Here is a 6532-nt window from a genome sequence, read left to right on the forward strand (position 1 = left end):
AGTTTACGGGGGCGAGCGCTTAACGTTTCCTATCTTTCAACAACTGCATTTAATTGCCCCCTCCACCAGTAACAACTGTATCCGGTTAGGGATGACATGCACAGAGCCTGTTCCAATTGACTGTTGCATTATGTGTTTAGCTCCAGCCCCCTCTGTTCACATGCCTACGTCATAACCTTGCTGTCAGGGCCACAAACCTCTTATTTCCATATTTTAAAGTGTATTGAAATCTTTTTCATACGTTTACTCCACTAGATCTCACTAGAAACAAATATTGTACTTTTTCTACAATTATTTGATAGCTTTACTTAATATAGTTACTTTGCAGATTTTAGATTGATTTTACAAAACATACAATATAACCAGTTAAACCCTTTTATATTCCGGCTATTTGAAAATAGCTGATCTACAATCTGACCACCATAGGTCATTTTCAATAATGTTTTACAAATCTGAGGACTTTTACACTTTAAGTATATTTTGATGCCGATACGTTTTTATATTTTGAACACGGAAAATGTACATGTAATAGGTATTTGTTACAAGTAACAGTAAGAGAGAGAGAGAGAGAGAGAGAGAGAGAGATAGAGATAGAGATAGAGAAAATTATTCTTGTGATATGGACACCTACGCATGGCAAGCCTGACCCCTTGTGGACTAAAGCTGTAGTACACTTGAGGCATCAGCCATCCTCTGGTAATGTTTACACATTTTCATATTGACTAGCAACCTGAATTTTCCACTAAAGAACAACTATTTTCATAAATATAATGGATTGAGATGGCAAGTTCATTTCAGTTATGTCATTGTGTATATGTTCAAGGTTGCACTTGATGGTCCATATTGTGCACAGGTACAGTATAAGTACAGGAGTAAAACATATCTGTTTGGCTTCCTTCATACACTGTAGCAGCATAGGTCATCATAATAATACATCATTTTGTACATATGATGTACAATAACACATATTATATACATCATCATTCATCAGTTGCTGCCATGTATGACGTTGTCATCAAGCATTGTCATTTAGCAAGTTTTAAACAACAAAATGCTCCTGCTCCTAGCAACATCCACTGATTATTAGTTGAGAGCTAGTCTCGCGTAACTATTCCACAATCTAAGAATGCTATAGAGTCTGGAACGACAGCTCCCGAATGGTGAGTATCGGAAGTAGTCACTGCTGCATTGAACTGTAGTCCCATTGGAAACATAACAGAAGCACACTAGCACAGTCATTATAATGAACTGTAGTCCCATTGGAAACATAACAGAAACACACTAGCACAGACAGTCATTATAATGAACTGTAGTCCCATTGGAAACATAACAGAAACACACTAGCACAGACAGTCATTATAATGAACTGTAGTCCCATTGGAAACATAACAGAAACACACTAGCACAGACGTCATTCAAGCGGCATATTCTTGTTATAGGTGTGTAGTTTAAGAAAACATTTGAAAACACCATCAACACCAGAGAAAAACTAAATAACGCCCCAAAAATATTGAAAGAAGACATAACGATTCCAGTAGGACTTGTTATCGCTACTGCACCAAGGGAGCGGGTGTGTCACATCCGCTTTATCCAATACTCATCATAGACTTCCGTTGCCCCAGACTGTATGACGGGAGCATTTGCAAATCACGGGAGTCAACAGTCTGGCCACGCGAGACTACTCCACACCAAAAAGTCTGCAAAGGACTGCAAAGAAGTTGCAAAGGACTGCAAAGAACTGCAAAGAACTTGCAAAGGACTGCAAAGAACTGCACAGAACTTCGTCTGCCGACTGTACTTACTGTACGCAATTGCAGGGTTGTCAACATTGGACGGTCAGAATCCAGGAGATTTATTTTTTGGGGGGTGCGCGGAACTCCCCAACCGGGGTCTGGGGGGTCCTCTCCCCAAAACGTATTAATAGATATATTTTCCTGTGTTCTGTTGAATTTTGTGCATGTTTGATACATTTATCAGGCTTACTTTACTAGCATGTGTACAATTTCAGCCTAATAAGCCAAATGTAGGTGTACAGATCTGATGACAGAAGCAAGTAAGACATCTTTAATAATGATGTCTCATCTGTAAGTCATTACTTAAAGGAGTAGTTCACCCCCAAAATGACTTTTTTTCTATTGATTAGTCACGCCATGGAGACTAGAGTTCAATCATATTTTTTGGTTTTTGTCACATTCCTAAGACAAAAATGTGATAACAATAAATGTATCCCCATTCATTCCGGATGGTGACCCGTTTCGAAATGGGTCACCATCCGGAATCAATGGGGGTAAATTTACTTAGATAATTTTTTTGTCTTAGGAATGTGAAAAAAACCAAAAAATATGATTGAACTCTAGTCTCCATTGCGTGACTAATCAATAGAAAAAAGTCATTTTGGGGGTGAACTACTCCTTTAAGTGAATATCAATATGATCTTGCATGCATTGCCCCCACCCCTAAAGCGGGTCCTCCCCCAGAACATTTTTAACATAGTAGATTTAATCCCCTGTGTTCTGGTGCATTTTGTGCATGTTTGATACTTTTACCAGGCTTGCTTTACTAGCATGGGTACAATTTCAGCCTTAAAACGCCAAATGTTGGTGTATAGATTTGATGACTGAAGCAAAAGGACATCTTTATTAATGATTTCTCATCTTTAAGTCATAACTGAAGTGAATATCTGTATGATCTTTCTTGCATGCATTGCCCCCACCCCTAAAGCGGGGGGTCTGGGGGTCCTCCCCCAGAACATTTTTAACATAGTAGATGTCATTTCCTGTGTTCTGGTGAATTTTGGGAGTTTGATACAAAATCCAGGAGAAATCCAGGAGATTTGCCAATCCAGGAGACTCCCAGGAGAGGGGTTCAAAATCCAGGAGACTCCTGGGAAATCCAGGAGAGTTGACAAGCCTGCGCAATTGTGCGCATGCACGGGGAGATCGCATGAAATACCATTCCAAACCAGGAGGTGGCAGTAGTCTGAAAGGCTATTTTCACTCCATAGTTGATCAGAGCTACAAGCTCACAACATGTCGGAACTTGAAGCGTTGTGAGCTTGTATGTCTGCTATGCTCGACACGCACCGTCATACGCTGAAGCACACATCCAGCTTTTCACAGCTGAAAGAGGAGGTAATCCACTAGTAGGCACGGAGGCACTCTGTACGTGACTGTTCTCCGTGCAGAGGAGAAACAGTATGTATGCCAACTGTAACCAAACTGGACCCAGTTGAAACGTGGACGTGGATATTGTGTGTTGTCTTTTATCCGCTCTCGTTAGCTCATTTCACTGCCGTCGGGCAAGGGACCGACTCAACAAAACCGAGCAAGTCCAGTTTCCCAGTTCTCGGTCGATAACGCTCCCGACCCGCTGCCGAAAACCTGACGATGAGCTCCCGTTCGGCAACCGACGCTATCCGCAGCCTTCCGCCGCCGAATCGTCGACGAATCTGTGCGGTTAAGAGTGGCCTTAATTGAGAGCTAACCTAACCTGGTTGGCGTTCTTGCCAAGAAGCATCCCCCGTGCTAATGTCACCATTCACAACTTCACAGTGAAATTGTAGGTAGATTCGACCTATTAAGAACTATTTCATACTTAAAGGGGCATGCAACCCCAGGCTGATTTAGTATAGTTTGTTTAGACTTGTCATTAGCAACACAGCCGCCGCTGTGTGTTAGATTATCATATGTGTGTAAAAATGATACGGTATTGACACACCTAAAATTGAACACCTATTATTAATTTGATTAGCTGCAGCTGTGTTGCTTACATCACTGTGTACTATACGGTCAGTGTTATGCAGCATCATGTTTTAACGCTCACAGCGTGTCTCACAACGCTTGTACATTTTTGAACGATTTTAGAAATGTTACGTTGGTGTGTGTATACTTTGATGCCAAAACGTTTTACTTTCAGTCAAGTAAAAATTTGAAAACAGGCTTTGTTACTTGCAAAAGCATATAATCTACACTGCATTATTTCTACTTGTACTTGTAGCCTAACTTCCCTCTTCTACCCCGGACTTGAACCTGGTTTCCTGAGCATGTGCTTTTACCACTGAGCTAATAGAGCCTGCCTGCTTGCTCAGGGGATAAACTGAATCTTCATCTTGACCTTTGACCTTCAGGTCAGACTTCGCGTCAGATGTGTCTGTAGCTGAGACATGACCTTTGACACCATCTAAATGTGTCAATAGAAGAGCAGGGAGACTTAAAGGACAACTTTGTTTTTTTACAACAAGGGTTCATATTTTAGATTGTAATTAGAGAAAAGAAAAAGTGAGTGTTAAAATGTTTTCATTTGCTTCGTTCCATTGTTTTATCGCGTTTACCGTGCTAAAATGTGGGGCATGCGTACGCATGGGGGCATGCGTACAAGTGGCTAAATATGTAATTTTAGACACAATAAGCCAGCAGTTTCTTTATTGCCATTTACAGTAACACTTCTAGCTCCCATAAGTCACATCCAACCATGAAAGGTTACGTTGTATCTTGGGAATGGGCTTATTCTGTGTAAAATGACATATTTAGCCACTTGTACCCATGCCCCCAAACACTGAAATAAGAATCTCTAAAACAATAGAAAGAAGTAAATGAAATAAATTTAACACTCATCTTTTATATTCTTTAATTACAATCTAAAATATGAACCCTTGTTGTAAAAAACTAAAGTTGTCCTTTAAAGGAGAATCTGGGCGAGTGCTTTTCTTACAGTAATCTGAAGGAAAAAATCACACCCGTGTGAACTGTACCTAACTGTACTGTACTGTACATATTCTGTGTTCTATATCTATGAATTCGATGTGTTCTAGATCTATGAATTCTGTCACCTACCCCCCGCCCCCCCCCCCCCCCCCCCCCCACCCTCTTACCCACCAACCCCTCCCCCCTTCCCCCCTGTGTGTGTGTGTGTGTGTGTGTGTGTGTGTGTGTGTGTGTGTGTGCGTGTGTGTGCCTGGCCTGGCCTGGCCTGAAAACAGCGCCCCTCCCTTAACATGTGTGGTCATAAAAGGTACTACACCACAGGCTTGAGGCTACATACAGACCCACCCACCCACATACAAACATACCTACACACACGGCCACGCTATGGAGACGGTGTGACCACCGCTCAAAAAAATAGTTTGACCGGAGGGGATGGGGGTGATTTAACGTCAGTTTGCCTCTTTATGGCAGTCCGTTATTGACAACACTCCGTCGTCACATCTCCGCCATTATGAAGGACAAAATAATGTAAACAAGAAAAAGGAATCGCAGAGTGGTGCAAATAAGCGATTTAGGCGTAAAATGGACGAGGACTCGAGATGAAAAATAAATAAATGTAGCTATTGTTTTGGGATATTATAACATCAGATTAACGTGCTATTCTCCTTCAACACAACCATATCATGTCAGTGGTGCTCCAACGTTTTAATGTCAAGGACCCCTAGAATCAGTGGTGTCAGTTCAGAAAAAGCTAAGCGAAGGCGCGCGTGCAAGACACCAGTCATGTTGCCATACCTTAGCAACAGGCATGATACATTTATTTTAAGAAGTACATTCTATTTTTTCCCGCGTTTCTACGGTTTCTTTGGCTGGATATGGCAGCCTGGAACGGTTGTTCAAGTTAGTAAACGTGTCACAATTAACAATAATGCATTGCGCCTGTGCAGCTGACCTGCAAGAACCTGGGATTATACCATATTGTCAAAATGGGGAGAATACAAGTGTGGAGAATATAATTATAATACCTTGTTAAAGTGACCATTTTGTTAAATGTTGCATATGTAGTTGTTTTACTGTAATTTAACAACATAATAACCAGAACAAATAGACAAAGAGACATTCATGGATTTATATTTAAAAGTAACTTTTATTTTCCCCCCTGGACCCAGGGTATGGCAGCTGCATACCCCTGCCATACCCAATTGACGCCCCTGCCTAGAATTATATGTATGTAGGCCTATTTGGCCGCAGACCCCCATCTCAAAATATGTTGTTCCGCAGGGACCCCAAAAAGTAAGTGTCATACAAAGGAAAACCTAGAGACTCGGCGTTCGGTAATCGACAAATAGTAATTCAGTGAAGACGAGGCCAAGTCTTTGTCACGGACACGTCTGTCCGCGTACCGACGTATCGATGACCCGTGACTTCACTGCTGACGGCGCTCCCAGACAGACAGACGATATCGTACGGTATCTCGGCGGTTGGTCATCGTTTTCCCTCCGTCGCCCCGGCAGTGTGTATACACAGCCCGGAGCCCGCAATCAGAGAGTGGCGTCTGCCGTGAGGACCCCCTCCCCCCTCCCTCCTCATCTTGGCTCCGTGCTCCGGACCCCCCTCCCCCTCCCCCCCACACACACACACACACCTCACCCCCCCTCCCGAGCCGTCATAACAGCCGCCACAGAGAGACCCCCGTGACGGACAGACGGTTTATACGGCCCGTCAGGCATTAACAGATTTGATCCGTAGGCCTATTGGAGGGAGAGGGGGGGCTTTGTCAAGGGGCTATGGGGGGGGGGGGGGGGGGGGGGGGGGCAGGTATGGGGGGC

Source organism: Nannobrachium achirus (assembly GCF_963921795.1).
Source record: "Nannobrachium achirus genome assembly, chromosome: 20".
In the NCBI taxonomy this organism is placed as follows: domain Eukaryota; kingdom Metazoa; phylum Chordata; class Actinopteri; order Myctophiformes; family Myctophidae; genus Nannobrachium; species Nannobrachium achirus.